The sequence below is a fragment of the Dermacentor variabilis genome, chromosome 7 (genome assembly GCF_050947875.1).
Source record: "Dermacentor variabilis isolate Ectoservices chromosome 7, ASM5094787v1, whole genome shotgun sequence".
Lineage (NCBI taxonomy): Eukaryota > Metazoa > Arthropoda > Arachnida > Ixodida > Ixodidae > Dermacentor > Dermacentor variabilis.
Window position 1 is genome coordinate 151735616 of NC_134574.1, and position 22954 is coordinate 151758569.

The 22954-nt window shown below is 45.6% G+C and overlaps 1 protein-coding gene and 1 long non-coding RNA gene across 2 annotated transcripts in view; both read left to right on the top strand.

The window, feature by feature from the left end:
• The window catches only part of LOC142587212 (uncharacterized), a 72042-nt gene extending 65834 nt beyond the window's left edge, over positions 1–6208 (top strand). The window contains exon 3 of the long non-coding RNA XR_012829399.1: positions 6199–6208. This is a non-coding gene — a long non-coding RNA (uncharacterized LOC142587212). The remainder of the gene's footprint in view (positions 1–6198) is intronic.
• The window catches only part of LOC142588163 (uncharacterized), a 268768-nt gene that overhangs the window by 194039 nt on the left and 51775 nt on the right, over positions 1–22954 (top strand). The gene's annotated exons all lie outside the window — the stretch shown is intronic.

Sequence of the window (22954 nt, forward strand, 5' to 3'; positions counted from 1 at the left end):
TCTGCACAGTAATTGCAGGACGTTTTCTTCGTAATGAAGAAAAAAATTTTTTTTCTCGCAGCTTTGCAAATCTGCAGAACGGAGTGATTTCTCTGACTCTAAAGTCATATACTGCGGCATCAGTACGACCTGGAACCGAGGACGCTGCCCCCGCCCCCCATTTACTTAAGAACAACTACAACCTTGCTATGCACTTGAAGTCATATTCTTGATTTACATTATTGCCTACCGTGGCTCCAAAACGGCGCGCTTAGGCACCACCAGCCTCGGAGTCTGCGTGGGGCCCTAAACCCAACACAAGGTGCCCAGCGCGGACGGTACACGATAAGTCAGTTGATAGTTCGTCTGACTCAACTGCACACAGCCACGGATATATCAGTTCGGGCATCACAGACGGCAGTGGACTAAGTTCTGATTTTATCTGCCAAGTAGCGAGGCTGAATGGCCGCATGAAGAGGTGCCCTAATGACGACGACGCCAGCATAATGTGAAGTGCAGACTGACGCAGCAAAAACAGTTTCTCGCTTTAGCGGCCGTTACGGTAGACAAAGCAGCGAGCGGTGTACAGCGCCCCTTTTGGCACCACGTCCATCGTTAGGCCGCCTCTCCACTTGTGCCTGAACTCTGCACTGTCTCCTCCAGAGTAATTGTCTCCACTGTCTCCTCCATTGATAACTCTCGCATTGTTTCCTGTTTTTTCCCCTTTCCATTACGCCCTGATGTTGGATAGCGAACTAATTATTCACTTGGTTCACCTCCCTGCCTTTCCTATCCTATCTGCGGCTGCGAAGAAAACACCGAACCTTTATTGCGTCGCTGTCATTGCTTTCGAATCACAAAGATAACCACTTCGCCAACGCATTAATACGACTGGACGATGAAGATTGATCGCTGTACAGGTGCTATTGAAACATTGTCCCCACCGCTCGTGGGCCAACAAGGAAGTGAAGTGACTTTGGTGCTTCTTGAGGGAGACTTCTTGAAGGAACAAGTTGCACTCAGCTAGCGCAAGACACGGCTAATTGACTATCTCCAGGAGAGCCCTTCGTCCTGCAGTCGTCATAAACATAGGCTGTTGATGATGATGATGATGATGGAGACCGACCAATGTTCTCAGTTCACTGTTCCCCTGCATGCATTCACCACGTCGTTACTTTCCCCTTCCTCTCTTTCTAATTTTTAATACCATTTTCCCTTCCCCCAGTTTAGGCTAGCCAACCAGACGATTTTCTGGTTAACATCGGCACTTTCTACCTTTGTTTTTTTCTCTTGTCATATTCTTGCTTTCTATCCACTTCCTTCGTCCCAGTGTAATGCCCCAAACCAGCTATACCAACCATTTCCTTTATTTATTTGTTTCTTTTCTACTCCACCCCGTACTTGTGGCATAATAATAATGCGTTTGTTCTATTACCTTTCTTTGGGTTCCGTTTCTGTCATTTGTGTGGCTTCATCGCATCAGACGATTATGGCAACCGACATTAACATACCGTTTTGCTCTCGCTTGACTACTCCAAAAGCTTTGCCCAACGCACTAAAGCTATTAATGAAACGCGCTTTACAGGCAGCAGACTCCTAACGCGCGTGTGTGTGTGTGTGTGTGTGTGTGTGTGTGTGTGTGTGTGTGTGTGTGTGTGTGTGTGTGTGTGTGTGTGCGCGCGCGCAATCAAGTGATCAAAAGCCGTGTGTTAGATTTGGGGCAGGGCAACCCATTGCACCTAGATTAGCAATTCGCTTCTTGTTTTAATCTTTATTTATTTTTATGTTTTTATGTCGTGATGTCCTAAGGCGGTCACAAGCAATAAACGTGCCGTTCTTTACGACCGTCTCCTTGCACTAGGGTGGGGAGCGGACCTACGCCCTGCCTTCATGAGTGGTCAGGCGACTCGGGTACCGTGTTACGCGCGGGGGCTTCTTCTATGGCACTTTACTCGTAGATGGTATTTAAGCCAGCGTCTGGGCTACCGCGGACGTTTCGCGTCAGCGCAGCTGGAGAAGAACTCTCCCTCGCCCCCACGCCGCTCCAACGGTAGGGAGACCGGATTATAATTCGCCTGAATAGCAGGCAGCGCCACACGACGGCCTTTAACGCGTGTCCCTCCGTCTATTCCCGCCTATGTTTTTGCTTACGCCACGGCGAAGTTGCGTGCAGCGCAATACAAATCCAAAGCGTTTACAGGTGATGCCTTTCTTGTGGAAGCAAGTTATTTATGGTATCTGTACTCCAGTAACACGACGGGCCTGCGACAAATGGTCTTGTTACTAGGTTCCCCTTGCCGTCTCTAGAATTTGAGTTTTCGTTGAATTCCTGTTGAAAACTGTAACAAAATAATCTTGCCCGTATGACTTGGACTTATGTACAAATGAGCGCGTGTAGTGGCACTGTGAGTTTCATTCTTCGTATAACTCAATTAACGTGCAGCAGAGAGTAAATGGTGTATTGAAGCTCGAAATATGTGCTACTGATGTGTTTCCCTAAAGACATAGTAGGTGCGTCACAAAAGACAAAAACAAAGAAAAAACACCCATGGTTTCCACGCAGACGAACTTACAGCGTCGTGTCACGTGCATATTTGACGTTTTTATACGTGCATTTTCTTCATGGCAGCGTCTTTAGTGCTCAGTAATTACGTCCCAAAATGAGCACAGCACAGTTAAACAACCTTGACCACCTGTACCATATCAATTGCGCGGAAATGCGCTAGGCTGAGCGAGTTTCACGAAGCAAAAAAATAATAATAACAAAAATTATCACCGGGAGACCAGCACAAATTTGGGTTTCCCACTCATCTTCGTGATACTGCCTCGGGTGGACGATACTCGAAATGCCGTTACGTGTCGTCTTGCGCTATCCATTCCTCTCCACTGCACGTAACACGTGAAATCGAGTGTGTGGCGCGCTCTTCGTGCAGTGAAAGAGGAACTCGGCGTCCACCCGACTGTGGCACACTTCTGTAACGACGCCGTACGACAGAGAGAGTGAGAGCTCTTGACGCCATCCCAGTCATGTGTGAGAGCGCGGCAAGATGCATTGACCCGTGTGTCAGCCGCCACCCGCAAATCTCTCTCTCTCTCTCTCTCTCCTTCTCTCTCTCTCTCTCTCTCTCTCTCTCTCTCTCTCTCTCTCTCTCTCTCTCTCTCTCTCTATGGGTTTTATGGCCACGAACGTTGGCACGCCGCGCCGCTTGCTGGTAGCTCGCTATAGAGGCGACTTAGGCGGCCGGCTGGCATGCGTCATAATTTTTACGCGACCGCGCGCATGTAGGGGCCGAATGTAAGAAGCAACCCTGGTGCAAGTGGCACAGTCGTTACTCTGTCTCCGAAACTTTATTTCTTCCTTGTCATTGTTGCTTCAACTTAACGCTTATTCACACTTGTGTTTTATTTATTTCTTTCGTTTTTTCTCTTTGCTGCGTCCTTTGACCACCGAATATCTCAGTCAATAATCAGAACGGTGCGTAGACGAGAGTTGCGACGTAGAAAGCTTTGCTTTGGGTTCGTAGATTCATTCCGAAACAATAGACATGTGCGCAAAAAAGAAACTTTGACAAAGAAAGGACACGTATAACTGCGCACGTCCTCGTTTCCTTTCTTTATGTCCGTGTTTCTCCTGCGAACCTGCATATAAGAGTAGTTTCAGGAGCTATGAACTAGGCGCACTCGTTTTTGTGCTCATATTTGAACTCGTCCTCCTTGAGACGAAAAAAACAACAACATGCGAATTTCAGTTTACTAAGTTATTTATTTATTTATTTATCTTTCTGTATTTATTTATTTACATAATACTGCAGACCTTAATAGGCCTAAGGAAGAGGGACAATTTAACAGTAACGAGGAAAAGAAAAGAAAGCACATCTCAGTTATAAACCAATAGGGAACTGAGATATCTGAAAAGATTAAGTGGTTTGATATGAATTTATCACGCAGAAAGTAAACACAGATACACAATAAGCATTAAGAATGGTCAATAACATAGTATTAACACCGTTAACACACGTCAACAACGTAATTAAACATACAACAAAGAACACACATGTGAGTGTATTATAACATAACAAGTTGTGTAGTTCTAATGCTCTCTGTTAAGGATGGTTGCAGTTTCTTTCCGTGACTTATTGTTCGGGGGAAAAAGAACGACTATTAAAATCGCTTTGTTTGGTGTTGTACGGAGTGAAGGAGTGGCCATGATGATGCCTATTTCTTGTAGGTACAGGGCACAGGTATATAGTACTACGAGGTTAGGAGAAATCTGGTGTTTTCACGTAAAAAGAGAGACATTAGCTTGTTAATTTTTACACCGCGTCTGGCACGTTGGAATGCCGTATTATTTCATTAGTGTTTGAGAGAGTCTTTCTCTCGACAACGGGAACAAAGTAAGACGAGAAGTAACACTGCGTTATCTGTAGTTTGTCAATATTCGTTTTTGTGAGACGGTCCCAAATAATGAATGCGTATTCCAATTTAGGTGTGGTGATGGATGAGTGAGCTAGAGGTTTAGCCTTGGCAGAATCATGCTTTAGTATATGCTATAGAAGAGAAAGTTTACGAAACGCTGAGTCACAACGGTTAGGGGCATACAATTTGCGGAATATGTTATGTAGATGTACGTAGACATGAGGTATTGTCGATTGTCGCGCAAATTTCTATGTGCCGCCGCTGCTAAGAAGCTCGAGGAGTAAAATGATAATTTTCTCAATTGTTTTTTTTTTTCGAGTAATCTGAGACAGTAGTCACTTAAGGACTGGGTATCGTACGCTTGGATATTGTACACTTCACGTTGTTCGTCTAAGTATTAGTGCATTTTAGCGCATTCGCAAAAACACTGCTCTTTACTGAATACTGGGTTACGCAATACATAGAGGGCAGTGTAAACACTAATGATGGAAAGGATATTTTAATTGTGATGGTTTGTCCATCCTGTGGAGTTCTCAAACTGCCGAAATGCATATTGAAAACAATGTCGCTGCATACGCTCTACTGGATAACTAAATATGATATGGCTGGTCACTGCAATCGCAACTTTGTGCCCTCTATGGTTAAATTCTGTGATAGAAGACGGCATCACCAATGCGAACACTCGAGTTATCGTACCCGGTAAACCAGCTGTTCCGTGCAGTGTAATACGCGAACGGTGAAACTAAAACACTATGTTGTCTTTTAGAGCCCGCTATGAAAACTGTTTAGCGCCGCCCGAAGTGAAAATAAATGTAAAAAGGGGGGAGGGGGGCAGTAACGCGAGCTATGGCTATCGATGCAAACACGCTCTCTCTCTCTCTCTCTCTCTCGCTCTCTTTTTTTTTTACCGACATCTTAGTTATTCCGCTTCGTCGACGAATGTTGACGTCGATCTGAGCTGGTGGTGGCTGCTGTGGAAAGGGAGAATTACTGCGGACAGTATCTCGCGCTCCATTGACTCTGTCTTACACGTAGCGGGATGGCCTGCCGCGAATTGCGCCCCTTGGTATTAGAAAGAGCGACAGAGAATGAAGATTTGTGGCCGCAGGACGGCACTTCCATACCGGCTCTCTTTCTCCGTAGCGTAATATGTGTTTCATGGCCCGAATGAACGAGGGTTCGCATTCACAAAGCTATCCCTGCGCGCTGTAGTCCGGATTGTAAGAGCTGGCGCCCGCGAACTCTGGCATCGAACACGATATTTAGCGAAGGCGGCCGGCTACTTACTACGTCTCACTGCGAAATAAAAGAACTTCGCGACAGTTGTTCCCGTTTTGCCGTTTGAAGGGGCACCGGGTGTTCCAGATTCCACGCCGACAGCAGACCATGCGTGCCCGTAGCGAGCGCGAAAAGCATGGGCCGAATTCACAAAGCTTTTCGTTCGTAGGTATGGTTTTTTTTTTGGCTCGTCGCCTTCGCTTATGATATGTCCTACGTAACCATGGGCTGGCATGAACGCTTTCAGCCTAACAACGCTTCGTGAATACGGGCCCACATATTCTATAGAAACGTTTTGCGCTCGCGGTGCCCTCTAACCATCGTTTATTTGGAGAAAAGTGTTGTCGCGCTCTGCAAAGGCCGTATAAGCCTTGAATTACGATTGTACAGTGGTAGGCAACGCCCACGAATTACGCTTTCTATAACGCCACGATGTATGAATGAGGCAAGGTTTTGCTTGAGGGCAATACTTTGAGGGCAAGGCCCGCGTCAAATGGCACTGGCGAACAAGTATTTAGAGAACAGAACAATGCCAGAATGCCATTGAATAAACTGTTTGTCCCAGTGGGTTTCCGTCTTTAGGGATCAATAAAGCAAGTGACCACGCAACAACGCACTGTCAAACAGTGATGCTAAGGAGAGTAAACAAGACTCCGATTTTTTGTTGTAAAAATGTGCTATACTAAAATGATCAGGTAAAAAAAGAAAATTGCAGTTCTTGCTTTAACGCGAAGTAGTAACGCGGGAGGCGGTGAAATATAATTGGCCAGTGAGCCTAGTCTGTTTCCTGCAAAGTTTGCTAGAGTGAACATTGGCAGGTGGGGCGAGCGAGTGATCGCCGTTCGAGAGCAAAAAAAAAAAAAAAAAATATGTGCGAGTTGTATTCATTTGTGAAAGTAGTCCCTCTCAGTGGCTCAGTTTTTCTTCCTCCCCTTCCTATCCGAACTTACTAGACTGAACTCGGCTAAAGCAACCCTCCTGCTTCTTACTGCTAGATATGTTCGGCTATTCCCAAATTTGTGTTAGGGTTCCTCCACAAATGGGCTACTGACACGTGTCACTTTGCATACCCCCAGTCTCAGCCAATCCTTCTGATTGAAGCCTTATCTTGCATTCGACCTTCAGTTGTGAGTCAACGTTGTTTATGTTGCGTACGTCTCTCTATGTTCCTAGTCCCATCGTTCATGCTACAAAACGCGGCGTGTTGTCTCCTCATCGGTTGGATTCGCGCCGCCTTCTCTCCACGGCAACACCGAAAGGGCGCGCACTTGACGCTTTTCCGCTCAACAACTGGTGTGCATCCAGCGTTTCTAAAGAGGGTTTTCGGCTCCAATCAGAGTTACTTGTGCTGAGGGAAGCTTTCTCTGTACGCAGTGGATACCGCTCCCCGTAATCCGATTTCGGGAGAGGTCGAGATGGCGAAGAGTTGATCTCTTTGAGGACGAAAGGGGTGACTGGTCCGACTTTGGGGAGAGTGGAAGCGGGACCGCCAGGTTGCGCTGGCTAACGAGATCGGACGTATCCTTCGGACGTGTCACCGAGATCAGAGGGTGTCCGATTGTGGGTGGCGCTGAAGTGTCGCTTTCGTCCGAATGCTGCGGATTTCGCTTTCGGGAGAATGCAGTGATGAGAACGATAACTGACGGTCGTCCTACTCTGTCCAGTTGTATTCAGAAGCCTGTTTAGTGCTTTAGTCTTGCCTAGAGAGGGACAATGTAGAATACTAAAGGCAAAGGAGGTTGAACGGGTTGATTGTCGCGGGCTAGCCTTTGTATATGTACTGTGGGAAAGACACCGCGAAAGCGAGGCGCAAGGCGAGAAGACGGATGACAAAGTGTTGTACGCCCGTTACAGTGACGATGTACACAGTAGGCTTCAAGAGTTTTTCTTTTCGGTCCTGGCCAACGATGGCAAGGAAAAAAGAAGGTGCAGCCGTAAAGCTTTAGATCAATTGAACCACCTGCGTACTCTGTGGGGATCAATTTGAGTTTATTGCGCTTTCTACGCATGATTAGTTTGCTACAAGGCAGGATCATACTAGCACTATGTTTGAAGACATTTTTGAAGTGTCGGTTTCATCAGTAGTCGCGAAAGCATCGCTTTGTTTTTGATGCGGTAATTATAAGGGCGGACTACTCCCACTTTTTTATATTCCGCTTAGTTAGTTAACTAAGATCAGTTAAGCAAAAATCTTTAATATTCACGTTAGGGCCAAGGGCGTCTTGTGTTGTAGAGGGGGTTCAGAAACGGCGGATCCGTTTTTTTTTTGTGTGTGTGTTTGGCAAAGTACATCCTGCGTTTCAATTTTTTTTCAGCATATTATGAAAGCCCGCGAAATATGAAATAAAGCTATGTGACTGCGCTCGTGCGCTATCCTATTGCAGCACTCTGAACCATGCGTCAAGCCTGTCGCTTATCACGATGACGGCGCTTCCTTTCTGTGTGCCACCGCCAAAGATGCTGACGCACTGTGAAGCCGATGCCTAGAGACGTGACAGCTCACGTCACCACGGTCCGCGCGCACGGTTCTTTCGCACGAAGTGCGGTTGAAAGCGCTGAAGTCCGATAACGCATGAACGCAGTCACGCGGTTGTATTTTATGTCTCGCGGGCTTTCATCATACGCCGAAAAAAAAAACACGACGCAGCATGTACATTGCCAAACAGAATTCGATCGGTCGATTCCGAATGGCCCCTACAACAATATGAAACGCACCCGACTCTAAAGCGATTCTCGAAAATATTGCATAATTAATCTTAGGTAATTAACTAATTAAGCGGAATGTGAAAACTACTCTACGGAGCACCACATGGCAGCAAAACATATGTCGTTGGTATCATTCAGCTGTGGCCAGACCTTTTTTTAATCGTTACCTAAAATTACGTGAAACATCCAGCATGCTTAGGTTTCTTAGAGATACGATATAAGGAAGTGTCACTTTGATAAATGAGAGTCCGCAAGATCACCCATGACGCAGACTCGCCCAGCTGTCGACATGCTACAATCAACACACTCTAAGCGTGATGTCGCGTCCTTCAACAGATAAAAATAATAAGTTATGGACTCTTCTTGTTTTCACTTTTCTGGCTAGACAATAAATAATTGTGCATTTGATTTGAGCCTACCATTGAATCCTTTACATGCAAAAAAATTAAATAAAGGTGGCATATCTCACTGTGCACTAAATCAATATTTGTTTACTCGGCAATTACGAGGACTCGATAGAATACCCAGAAATCCGCCTGCAACTTGGACTTTTCCCTATTAAACGCTAACTGCAGCGCTGTTGAATGAAGTTGTTACTCTGATGCCTTTATCGAGAGCCTTTGATATGCGAAACTCTAGTGAATACACAGAAAAGCCCGCAACACAAGATGAAGTAAATCGTGAAATAGGTGATTATATGTCATTTCGCATATGAAGTGACCCTATCCAAGCCGCGCACGAGGGCACACAGGGGAAAAAATTTTGGCATGTTTAGGAACAGATTAATTAGAGGTTAACCATAGTTCGTTATTATTCCTTAACCAGGTTCGCCATTTCGGCACTGGAGGCTAGAGAAAAGGCTAGCAAAGGTGAGGAAGAGAAGAAAAATAAGAATGTGAAAACGGTGATCAGGCGACCGACAGCAGTACTGAAAGTGATGTTATCGAAATTACCTGAGATCTGTGGCAGTCGTCGTGGTCAAGATTCTGTGTTCGAATGCGAGCTGGGTGACGGCAGATGCCTCGCCCTTAGTTGTAACACAGATGAAAGACAATTTAGTGACTCGCACACAAGCTCTGTGGTCTGGCATCTTACACGTCTCCATGCACTATGCGTCTTCGTGCTTCTCAGGCTCATCTTTCGTAGCTCCAAGCCACGGATGCCAGCAAACTTCCTTCTCAAGGGTGTTTAGCATCCCTGCTCGGTTGTTCTTTCCTGCCAACGTTCCCAGCTTGGTAAAAAGTTGGGTTGACTTAAAATGCGTTCAGAGATAATCTCTTCATACACTTTCCATTGACCGTCATTCCCGCTGAATAGCTTCGATTTTGAAAAAAAAAAAGCACACCACGCAATTCCAGTGGCACTCACTATAACATAGATGCGTGACACTCCAAGTGTGAAGTTGCATCCCTCCTGCCTGCCGGCAGGGAGTCTCTTGGGGTAATGGCCCACTGGGTGTTTTATTGTGGCGCCGTTCTCACCCTCACTCCCGTTTGCCCTCTAACGCCACCTACGTGCGCACCATCCCCTGCACCGTTACGCGCGTCCACAGCGGAGATATATTCCACTTGTTTATACTTAGACGTTTTCGCAGCCGCTATAGCATTCGGCAATAGAATTGGGGGCTATACTTTTGTTTCATGAAAGTAGCTTGTAAACAGTCGTCTAGTCCCTCCGGATGACTATGCTTACCGGCCAGGTTTCTTTTTTTTTTCTTTCCATTAGAGTTGTTTCCATTTTAAATCCATGTTTATTTCGGTCCATCCTCGGCTGTCGTCTTTCGATCTTGCCGACGTTCTTTTCTTTTTTTCCAAATGGAACGGCAAAGACTTTTGCAGAAGCGCCACAGCGGGGCAATTCACGAAGTGACCGTTTTTTCCGTCGGTCGTCACCAAAATTGCTGGAGGTATGGGTTACGGGGCGGGAGGGGGGGGGATGGAGGGGATGGTCCATAGGAGACTTCCTTTTCTCGAAGCTCCGTGCTAAACATTCGCCGTCGTTTTACGGCTGCCTGGAATATTCTTTAGCCGAGCCACTGCAATAAAGTTGGTTATGGCTTCGAAAAATAGTGTATGATCGGATGTTTGGTGCGATGTGCTAGCGCCTTTTGACATACGTTTGTTCCACTTTTTATTTTATTCTTAGGCGAAATATATGAGCACTTTTCAGCCTACGAGGGGATGATTTGAAACGTCTCTTGAATCGAATATTGCTTCTTCTAAACTAGCTCTCCTTACATCTGCGCGAACTCCTTTAGTGGATAAGGCCCAGCCATGGAACACTTCTCGAAGTACCACGACAAACTGCAAAGTAAAAGTGTTCCCTAACAAAATGGGGTCTATGTTCAGTGCACCTTCTTTCTAAATCATGCTAAATCAAAACACAAGATAAACAATAAGTTCTCTTTTGCTCTTTAAGCGGCTTATATCGGACAGATTGAGGCATAAAATGCACCTGCTTCAACGTTTCTCTCTTTTTCACAGTAAACAATAGTGAAATAATGAGAAGTTTCAGTGAAAAGATTGAAGTTTTTAGCGAAGGAATGTGGCACTGAACAGCCGCTGTTCTGGAAAAGATGCCACGGAGACAAAAACAACAAAGTGAATGCAGAGAAACAACTAAATATCTTGCCTTGACATTGCTGCTTCGCCAATGTCTATTTACGACAGCCTTGGCTGCATGACAACGTCACGGGAGAGGAAATGACGATTAAGGGAAGTCTATTCGTCCCAAACAGCGTCTTTCCGGCTCGACGGCACCAACTTCCGGGTGCCCGAAGAGGTAGCAAGAGAACTAGAATCGGAAATAGGCTTCTGTCGTCGGGCACGCGTCAGGTTTTAGACGAACTTGAGTAAACGAAACACCGATATCCCCACTTGCAGTCAACGTCCCTCGTGTGAGGTTCATTATTCTTGCAGCGTGTTTACTTTTCTTTTTTTTTCCGGTTCAGATAACCGTCCAAGCCGCCTGGTGCCATGTTCTGTTGTGGGTGGTCGTACAGTCGTTATAGTGGGCATTGCGTTACATGACCTCTGGAACAAGTGATGCGGAAGTTGGCGCAAAATTTTAACAGTCGTCATCGAGTGAGGTCACGTAACTTTCCAACAGATTGAGAGAAATCGGACGCTCGAATAAAATACAAAACCTGCGGAAGTCTCTGACCATAGCTATCCCTGACGCAACATGTGCAGCTAGAATTCAATAATTGATATGCCGTGCACTTTTGATCTTCACGGAATGTTTAAGAAACGCCTGTGACATATAAGACCTTTCTAGCAATTGCATGAGCAAAGGCACCCCTGGGAACAATACCAAAGATGTCAAAGTTTGACAAGTCAGGGACAGCAAGTTACACACTCAGACAACTGGCAAGATGCAATCACATTACTCTCCTAAGTCAGAAATTGAAACAACCTTTATTGGCATCTGTCAGCGACAACAGTAAGGTCATCTCCTTCGCCAGTTTCGTTCCCGCTTCAATACGTTGTTTCTCTTTCTCAATGTCGTCCATTTAATTTATTGGACCCTTCCAACTTGTCGTCCCTCCTTTACGCCGAAATCGCAGTTCATTCGCCGGAACGTCTTTCCATGGCCAGGACAGTAGCTGCTGACGCGTATCAGATATTGAAACATGTCGCAATACTTGTTCCCGCGTTGCAGCCCATCTCAAGCGCTGACATCTGTCGTCTGCTGTGACTATGCACCGGGGACAATTGCAGTAGACAGCGCTATCTCTCAACGGAACGTCGAAGATGGTTATCGCTATATATTCCCGCCATATTTTACGGGAGTGCGCGTGGGGTTGATACTTTGTGTGGAACATACTACCATACGTACGCTCGCTAAAGTACTACAAAAGCGAAACTTCAGCCAAGTCGAGACAAGGCGTAACGAGCCAACGAGGAGATGAGGAGATGCAAACGCAGGTGACGGAGACCAAGTGTTTTTTTTTCGAACCGGAGCCATCGAGCAGCGAACTGAAACAGCGTACTTGCGCTCCCTGCCTAATTTAAATATGTCGACACTGGGTTCAACCTGGGGCTCAACGCAGAAACGATAGTTGAACCGGTGTTTCAAGCTTTGCAGATTGATTCCATCATGTGATTCCTAATTATCCAGATAACTACGAAAAAAAGAAACATTTTTGCCCATCGCCTTCGGCTTCGTCCGCCCGCTTTAATGCGAGCAATGTCTCCTTTCTTCCTTATTTACAACTCTGCTCCGTGTCAAAGAGAGAAGGCAAGTGTGACACTGCAATCACGGTTAATATAGCATGCCTCAATAGAAAAGAGAGAGAGAGAGATTGCTTAGAACATGAATGTGATCGTTTTCACGATAAACAAAACAATACAAAAGAAGTACATGACGGGTATGTTGGTAATCGCGATAAAAGTATGCGTTCTAAAGAAAACGACGAACGGGCGTTTTTTATAATCCGCGCCCTGTTATGTGTTTGTAATACAAAGCAGACACAGAAAAAAAAAGCACATTTTCGTGAAATGTGAACTGGAAACGGGAAAATACTCCAAGCGAGGAAACCATTGCGAGAAATGAATCAATACTTGCTCTAACATTATAATAAGGTATTGCGCGCTTCGACTCCTTGTCTTCAGTTTGATCAGCGTTCAATGTACATTTCAGGGAGCAAGAAACTGGCCACATGGCTGCGTGTTGTTCTTATGTTTTTCCTTGCGTCCACTGCTTCGAAGAGGAAAAATAAACAATTGTTTTATAAGGCGGCTTACTCATGAGCGCACCCACTCGATATAATATAGTTGCTAACCTAACCTTTGCTCGTTGTGAGTGAGTGAGTGAGTGAGTGAGTGAGTGAGTGAGTGAGTGAGTGAGTGAGTGAGTGAGTGAGTGAGTGAGTGAGTGAGTGAGTGAGTGAGTGAGTGAGTGAGTGAGTGAGTGAGTGAGTGAGTGAGTGAGTGAGTGAGTGAGTGAGTGAGTGAGTGAGTGAGTGAGTGAGTGAGTGAGTGAGTGAGTGAGTGAGTGAGTGAGTGAGTGACTGGAGTGGAGTGGAGTGCGTTATTCGTCTCAATCAGCAACGCAGTCTATATATGGCACGTGTCTCTGGTACCAGAAGGCATAAAAAACAGCGTTAGGGCCGTTAATGTCCGACTTCACACAAAAACGAAAAATCACCTTACAAACAGTTTAGGCCACGTTTTCAGAGATTTGGTCCATTGCACAATTATGACAACAAATATTAATTCGGCGCAATACAAAGGAAAAGAACGTAAAGGTATGCAAGTAAAGAAATCATGATTTCCCAGGCAGTAGAAAAGCGCTCTGTTGGGTGACCATTTTCTCGAAGCCACTTGTGTTCACGTGCTCACACATTTTCTTTTTTTTTTTACGGTATTCATTTAGCCGCAGATATGGCAGAGTTAAAACTTAGTTAATGTTTTTTTTATTTATAGTACCCTCAAGGCCCATTGGCCATCACAGAGGTGATGGGTAGAATGCACTTCAAGAGAGACATCAGTAACAATAAAGCATTAACACGAAAAAAAGAAATTCCTAAAGTTTGTTGCAGACTAAGGGCGCGACAGGTACACTCAAATAAAGAAAATGACAAACACCAAACCCCAGACAAAGCTTTAGAGAAGATATTGTCACTCAACTAGTGTGAAGTATGTAGCCACTAAGGGCAGCCTTGAGCATCATTGTACCTTCTGTGCAGGTGACTGAGGAGCATAGGTGGTTCCACTCGGTACTTGTATTGGGCAAAAAAGAGTCAAACAATGCTTTTGTTCCACTAAAGGAAACGGAGACTTTTTGCGGGTGATCAATTCTGGAAGACACGTAAGCTGGTTCTTTTGGAAATTCTTGCCTTAACAGTTTTTTCTGAAAGAAAATTTTGTGAAATAAACACAGGCGAAATATTTTTCGTCTACGTTGTAAATTGTACAGGCGTATACTTGTCTTTACTAAAGAAATATCTAGCTGCGCTTGAATATAAAGAAACAATGAAACGAGTTGATGGGTTTTGTAGTTATTCGCTGCTATATATTAGGGCACGTTGTCCGGGATCCCATGCTTATGAGGCGTACTGTAGCTTCTGTCTGATAAGTGTTTTGTACAGAATTAGTTCTAAGTGTGGCGGGGCCTATGAAAAATTCCTGCCTATATGTAGCCTGGCATTTTATTCATTCCATTCGCGTTACTGATAATTTTGGAGGTATGTGCAAGCCAGGAGATGTTATTAGCCACATGGACATCGAGATACTTATACGAGGGAACTCTTTCAAGACGAACTTCGTCAACTTTGTAATGGAAAGTGTTGGATTGATTAGACTGCCGAGAAGCTGCAATTACTTTGCATTTAGTTGGATTAAGCACCATTTGCCACTTGGAACACCAAAGAGTCCTGCGAATTTCTTATCTTAAAGTAAAGGACGCAGTCATCTGGGAAGAGTTTAATTGAAGAGTGAATTGCATCGGCGGTCATTAATATATACTAGAAACAGCAATGGTCCTAAGACGGAGCCCTGTGATGCACCTGATTGAACTGAGCAATGCTGCCCACTGAATCACTTGCAGTAACAAATTGCGTGCGGTTAGTAAGCAACCATTCAGTTGACTTCAGTATGTTAGGATCAATATTTAGGGCACTAATTTTAAGGAGTAGCAAGTGCAGTCGAACCTTGTTGAACGCCTTGGCAAAGTCATACTTGCTGCGTATATCCGCGTGCCTTTGCATTCCTGCATGTTTTCATATCTGTTCTGCTTCCATTACCGTGTATACAATGCTAGCCCCGGAAGAGCGACTGTTCCTACACTTCTGCTACTTCTTTACTTCAGCTGCTATTTCTGTAGCAACGTGCAGAACGGGACAAACCTTCAGCTGGCTCACTCCATTCAAGCAAACTTCGTGCAAGCTTCATTGCTCCCTGCAAAGATTGTAGAAAAAAAGAAAGAGGACAATAAAAGCCAAATGAGGCGTCCCCTCAATTCGACCCGAGAGAGATCGCAGGGATCAGACCGCTTTGACAGACACCATGGACGGGACGCGTATATGAGTTCTTTCGTCAGGCTTTTTTTTTTTCTGTCCCTGTCGTTCAACCGGTCCGACGCAACTCTCGAATGACCCCACGCATCACTGCTTTGGGGAAATGCGCGTTGAGGGAACGTGCGCAAGAACACGCATTCACGCAACGACAAAAAAAAAAAAAAAAGAGACGACTGAATTGCGCAAGCCATACAATCGCCCGCAGGCGAACCCAGGGTTATTGCGAGCTGTCTCCAATCTTTTTTTTTTCTTTCTCCTGATTGTCCACATCTCTTCATCCATTTCTCTCTGCGGTCGCGTGCAGAAACCATCGCGCGGCCGCTGAAGGTTTTACGAGGGCCGACGAGAGAGGGCGCTGTGCTTTATTTTACGATCATGGCGGTTTCCGGAACGGCGTCCGCGCTCTCCTAAGCCGCTGCACCCACCACATCCCTGAGCTATTTATTCACTGGACTGTACGGTAGCACACTGGTGCAGTTTCTGATCGGGGAACCGGCAAAGAAAGGAACAAGATATATAGTTGAAAGGAATTCGTTAACCATACTGGAACAAAACGCGTATAAGGGCGAGTAGTGGCGGTGTTAAGACTTGTTCTTCGGGCCGGACGCAAAACGGTAGGCCGTAAATCAGGGCCTTATGAATTGCGGGAACAAATTTGCTGCTGCCTGCGATAACACGCTTCCGTATTTTTTTTTTTTTGTGCTCCTGGCTCAGGGCACGCCACGAATTGATAAAGCCTGGCAAGATGCGACAAGCCTTCAGATAGGGTGCATCGCAGAAAATAGGGAGGATGTGAGGAGATAAGGTAGTTTGGTCTATACGCTTTTGGCTTCACCTGTTGGGACAGCGTCTGGTAATGCGCCCAGAACAAATTTGAATTCTCTACGTGTGAGAGCGTGAGACGAGAGCCTTTTTCTTTGCCAGCGACACATTTTCTAGTCTTCTTCTTTTGCGTTTCTGGTTTGTAAAATTCAGGGGAAAACAAGATCGGCGGAGAACAAAGACCCGCCGTTATAACGCCGCAGATCACTTGGGCGAAGATCAACTGTTCAATGGGCCTACACTTCTAATACATCTTTGTTGAATTATTGCAACTCGTGTACGAGCGGTGCTCACGTGAAAACCTCGGCAGGTATCCAAATGGCCGAGTAAGCTTTCTGTGCCTGGGCGCTTGCCTCGCGCCAGCACGAGGGAGATTCGGTAACCCGTAAATAACTCCGGACTCCAGGAAAAATACTTTTTCTTGCTGCTTCAAAAAAAAAAAAAATCCTAAGACACATCAGCTCTTCTTATGAGTTGGGAATGCGAAAGAATTAAAGTCCAACTCAGTGTCGTTGAGCGGTACTTCGAATTATGAAACTCCTCTCTCTCTCTCCTCGCGGGCAAGCGAGCGCGTTGAGACGCTTGGCGCGTGATGACTCGACCTTACCGAGGCGCAGCTAGAACGCAGGCGATAGCTTGCTCGGACGAAGAGCACGCGGATAACACAGGCTTCTGAGAGCGAGGGTGACAGTGCCGCGGCGATGCCCTCACCCCTCACGCTATACCGCGGCAGCAGGTGTTCCTTTTTGCCTGATCTACTCCGTGGTGGTGGGTGGTAGAAACATTTAATTGCCAATGATATGAATGGTGGGGGCGAAGCCCTCAACATGGCACTTGGGTGCTCCCTTACTATGAGGAGGCACCCTTACAAAGCGAAGGAGAGCCCTCGGAGCGCAATCCCTGTTATCACACTGGATATGATACGGCACTAGTCTTGAGCGGAAGTGCAGGGCAGAAGACTCTCCCAGTAAGACTCCGCCACGGCCAGTGGCCCGAGCCAACAATTGCGAGCCAGCGTCACGAGCGCGCATCACCGTTGGCCTCGCGTGTTCGTGACGTGGCGTCGCAGCCTGTAGGAAGTTTCGCTGTTACAGACACCACCGGCCTTTTCGCTCAATGAGCCATTTGTCTCATTCGCATCAATTACAACGGCAAGCTCGTTTATCTACACTGGTAAAGGTAGCCCAGTTCGCATGTTTTCGCTGGGTGTTTTAGCAATCGTGGTCTTCTTTTTTTCGTTCGAATGCCAAGAAATATTTTATTTGTTTATTGATATTGCGATATGTTACAAGACAGTGGGTTCTTGTAAAATGGTGGCAATAATGGTGGCTAGAGTGTTAGAAACCGACCAGTGATTGCACGAGCGAGTTACTCAATGAGTGAGTGATCAAGCTAGCGAGCCAATGAAACATAAACAAAGAAAGTGAGTGAATTATAAACTGATTGTGTGCCTTGGTGATTCAACGAGACAGCGAATAAGTGACGAAGTGATCGAGTGACTGGAGGAATCACGTATTCAGAGAGAGGGAGTGATTAAGTGAAGGAGTGAGTAATATACAGGCTGAGATTTTGACTAAACGCATAACCGGTTTCGTGATAGGGTGAATTGGGAATTCTGTCATTGAGTCAATCACCCACTCAATGTGAACGAGTAATTGAATGAGGGAACAAATAGATGGAGCACGGAGATGTGTGATGAAGGGATATATATTTTCAGTGCACCCCAGCAATTGTTAATTTCCTTTTGTGACACGTCGTTATTGTCATCACGGCATATAAAGCTAGAATTGGGGGCGTTCTTAAGCATTATTTCCACAGCAGACTACGTACCGATCGAAAATATCCAACGGTCTCACACTTTGTCGCTAATCCTCGTACGCCTCTCGTCACGTGAAGAAGTGGCGATAACCCATTGGTTGCATTAAAACTCCCCGGCGAAGGCAAGTACGCAGTTTCGGTTGTTTCCTCGGTCTAAGCGCTCTTTTGACCATCTGCTTGATCAAAACTTTTTTTTCTTTTTACATATCAGACTCAGGAAGCGGATTAATTACGTATTCAGACTTGAGTGGGACGTGAAATAGAACGTACACACGCGTTTTCCCACAAGGGATTAATCTCTTCGGTTGGCCGCCTGCCACTTTAATACACCACACACACTCCTCTACCAAATTTTTTTTCAGTGCCATTTGTTTTTGCGCGGCGCGGTGTCATATGCAAATGAGGTGGTACTGCGAGCGAACATTTCAGCACGCGCGCAATGCACCCATGGGATGCTGGTGGCGGCAACGTTTACGTCGTTGGAACGACAAAAAAAAAATAAAATAAACGAGATCTCAGCCCTTTCGAGCAAAGGCTTAAAACAAGAAGGGCTGCTATTTTATCTCAATGCCGTATCTCCATATCTCCATATCAAGAACCCCCTATTGGGCATGCAGTTGCAGATAAACATAAGAGGTCTTTTCTTCTGAAATGCGATGACATTGGCATCATCAGAAAATCGAAAAACGATGTCCGTTCGCTGCCGTACCAGGCTCCCCGAAGCACAACGAGAAGGAACAAAAAAAATAATAATAAAACGGTGAGTATGACGCACAAATGCTTAAATGTTTATTTACCGCGTGATGTTAGCAAGGAGGGCACACGTTGATTTACAGAAAGAAACAAAGTGGTGAGCCATGCAGTTTATTTAAGCTAGAAAAGGTAAAAGCATTGTTACGGGGATGTTGGGACTTCTTCCTTTCTCTTCATTTAACCTTCCGTAACAATATGAAACTTGAAGACACTCGCTCTGTCTACAGTGTCGAAGCGAATAAGGCTGCCTGAAGAAGGCAATGTGGTAGTTTCATATGTGCGAAAGCCCATGATATATGAGTTGCGCCATGATATATCAGTTGCGCCATGATATCATTTGTACGTTCGTTTAATTCCGTAATGGAAATACCTCATCGCCTGTCCTTAATTACAACCAAGCTTCAGGTGAACTTAAACCACTTTTGCCAAATGAAATTAGCGTGTCACGGACGTGTCCCGTACAGACTGGCCTCCTTTACAATGACGTGGGACTCTACAGCCTAAAGGTACAAAGGGCTGTCGGTTACACAGACCCTGACCAACGTACCGCGTCGGCCAGCTTCTCGTTTAGCTGAAAGCGTACTGAAGAAAACAAGACCAAAACAGGGAACCGGAACTCATAAACGACGTACAGGTGCCTTTCGCATACATTGTGAAAGGGTCGTTGCATTGAGATGCCCGAGACAGCAGAGCCTGAAAGCACGTTCCGAATGTTACTGGTATATTAAAGCCTATAGGAAGCCTGAATGCAAGCGTTCTTTGCGTGCAGGCTCGCCAGTAAAGCCCCATTTAGACGCGACCATGTGATTATCATGTGCCGCTGCACTCGGTGACCCCTATGCCCTCTTGCCACAGTTCCGCGCGCACACAACCTCTGCCTTTAAGTCGTTTCCCTTTTAGTATAGAGTCTTCGAAAACTCTCCAGGCTGGCGATATGCCCGTATTTCGCTCCACCAACTCGGCTTTGGAAAGCCTTTCTCTGGAGACTCATGAAGCGTGCTCGTCGACTCAGACCGCATTGAGCATCCGGCGAGCTCTAGAGAACAAAGTGGGAAGTGGACGATAGAACGGACGCACACACGTTGCCGGCGGAAACAGGGTGGCCACTAAAAGCATCCCCTTCCGATCCCTTCGCCCCCTTCCTTCTAATTGGATTTATGGGGCGGGCAGACCACCACACTTTAAGCGCAGCTTTCTCGATGCTGCAGATCTCGGCACAGGATCCCAATGCCACTCGCGTGCCTGCCGTGTGCGACGCCGAGATGCATACGAAGGCATAGAGGGCTGAGATGACCGAGCGAAAGTTCGAAGCCGTGGTCGGGATGGGGCCCTACGCGTCGCTGACGTTCCCAGAGGCTAAGCGTTGCTCCATAGTTTAGCTGCCGTCGGCTGTTGATCTCAATTGGCCTCGGGACAAGCTGCCGCTAACGTTATTGTAGTTGGAGATAATGAGGAACTCGTAAAAGCACCTGCACATTGCGGGGATCGCGGTCGTTGAGCGGCGTCGGACGCTAACTTATAAAGCAGGTCGTTTGTATGCAGGCGCCCATCGTCACTGACTCAAGACCTTCTTCAGCAAGGGGTCGGTCAGCAAGCTGGACCTGCGAATCTCCTGGGTATTCGAAGATGGGAAGGGAAAGATGTGTTTTTAGCCGGCGGATTAAGCGCGCGTTTACGTGGCCCTACCAAAGCAAGGATTTGCAAATTGCGAACAGCTCTGAAGTCGCTTCGTGTTCATAACGTCATGTTTAGTGAGACATACAAGCTCCCGCGCTGTTTTCGGAAGTAAACTTAGCATAATTAAGGCAATTCGGGTAATCGAGCGCGTTCGCGAGAATTCGGAACGTATGGGGAAGTTATTTATACACACCTGAAATCTCCATCAAATTTTCATTCTACTCAGAAAAATGGCATTGAAAAGACTTAATAACCACTGTATATCCTGCGCAGGCTCATATTTTAAAAGTGGACATTGAGCGTTTGTTTCTGTGTCCTTCTTTATAGCTTTCTCTTGAACTCTCACTGATATCGAACATTTAAGGTGAAGTTAGCAAAGGTATATATGCAACGAGTGTTCGTTTTGTGCAAGGATTTCTGCAAGGTCTTATTCATGTAAGTTAATTAATACGCCACTCAATGAAAAGGCAGTATCACATACACACGCCAAAAAACTTGACAACACCGATAGAAAAAGAAATCAGTAGGCAAAACACGTCCCAGCGAAGTTGTCCTATTTTCCGAAAACCACTCATGTGTTTTCATGTATTCAGATACAGATCACTCATGTGTTCATATGCAGAAATACACGAGAAGCCTCAAGTGCTAAAAAATGCACAGGGCGGATCAACTGACCTCAGTTATTTTTATATCACAACCTACTTCTTGCAGCCATCTTTCTCCAATATATCTTCTCATTTCTCTCTTCTTTATGAGCTTCCGTGATGTTCATAGCTCTATGTAACAATAATAATCCGGAGTCACCTTAGTAATTCCTGAGGCATAGCGGAATGCTGCAGATTAGGGACATAAAAGCTTTTATGCGTATCGTTCACCTCTGTGCGCCTTTACGTCTTGGACTACGTCGCAGTCCTAAGGATGCCTTTTCATATCTTTGTGGGCTTTCCTGCCGACAGTAGCTCGGCGTGGCATTCACGAGTTTAGGAATTCATTTCTTGAGGTAACAGCGGCTGCTAGGAAATGATCAGGCAGTTCTTTCCTTATTGCACTTGGTCCATAGCAGCTAGATAAATCCTCTCAGGCATTACTGACAAGCGTAACGATTGTCCCTTGTCGGTGAAGAGAACCCTCGGTGACTGTTTCTGATGGAGATCGACACAAAACGTGCTTGTTGCGTTTATTACCATCTCGAGTCTAAGACTCTAAGATTTATAGCACGAAGCATCGCGTTTACATACTCACCTCCCCCTTTCCCTTTCTTTTCCTTTTTTGTTAGCCATTCTCTCGTTCTACCACCTTCACTCCATTTTGCCCAAGCTCAGGGTAGTTATAGTCAGTATTTCCGTTGGTTATTCTTCGTGTCTATCCCACTCTCCTTCCTCTTCGGAGTCTGTGCATAATGTAAAGTACAATCCATTGTCGCTTTTCACACCTTTATACCTCCGACAAAATCAGGAACTCACCTGTTCTGCATGGAGTCGATGAGTACCCGAATAAATAGTGCTGGATTGAATTTGTGACGTTTTTTGTCGTTATCATTATCCTTAATATTCCGATGTGAAGAGTCCTAACCATCGCCATTTCAAATGGCCGAATCGCCAGCTTTTCCATATGTTTAGTGAATTAAGTATCACAATAGAACTGTCCAACGACGAAAATTATTATGAAGCAGGAAAGCTCTTTCAATCCACCTCCAGCGTCATTCCAGTGCTTTTGAAAATTTTGGATTTGCCCTTGAAATTGAGAACAACCTAACGAGGAAGAACATTCGTATTTCTTCGTCTCGTTTTCTGCTTATCGCTTCCAAATTAGGTGCGTTGCTGTTGCGTCTGATAAATATAATCAGTTGTATAATTTCAGTAAACCATTTGCAAGAACCCATCAGCTTCTGTTAGGTCGGCAAGCACTGCGGTAACAAAATTGGCTGGTGTCAACTGACAGATGGGGACGGGCTGGGCCCGAAATTTCCTTTAATGGCGCTTCACCGTCATGACAAATAACTGCCCTCTTGTACCCGAAGCTAGTCATTAAATTACGAATCTTCTTTACCCTTTCTTTCTTTTCAAAGCACAGAATAAATGCGCCATTGGCAAATGCAGCAAGCTGCACTTCCTAGCTGAGACACTCGCAAACGTAGTTCCCGGGCAGTGGCCTTCACATGTAGTCGTAAATTTAAACTTTTTCTTGAGTCAATCACTAAAAATGGGCGAATAAAGGGGTGTGAGAACGTGCACGAGGTTTTTCAGATTTACGGTGGGTCCAATGATGGTATTTCAAACTGAAAAGTAGACGTGACTTTGACGAAAAGCTCTTATCGTTGGCTTAAACTGAAAGCATAGATTTTGTTGTACTTCTTCTTCATCTACATTATTTAATAATGTAGACGTTCCACTAAGCAGTAAATTCCTACACAAAATGACGCCCCCGTGATAGTCTTTCATTCGTGTTGCCCTGCGCCACATCATAGAGACAAAGACTTCTGTAAGA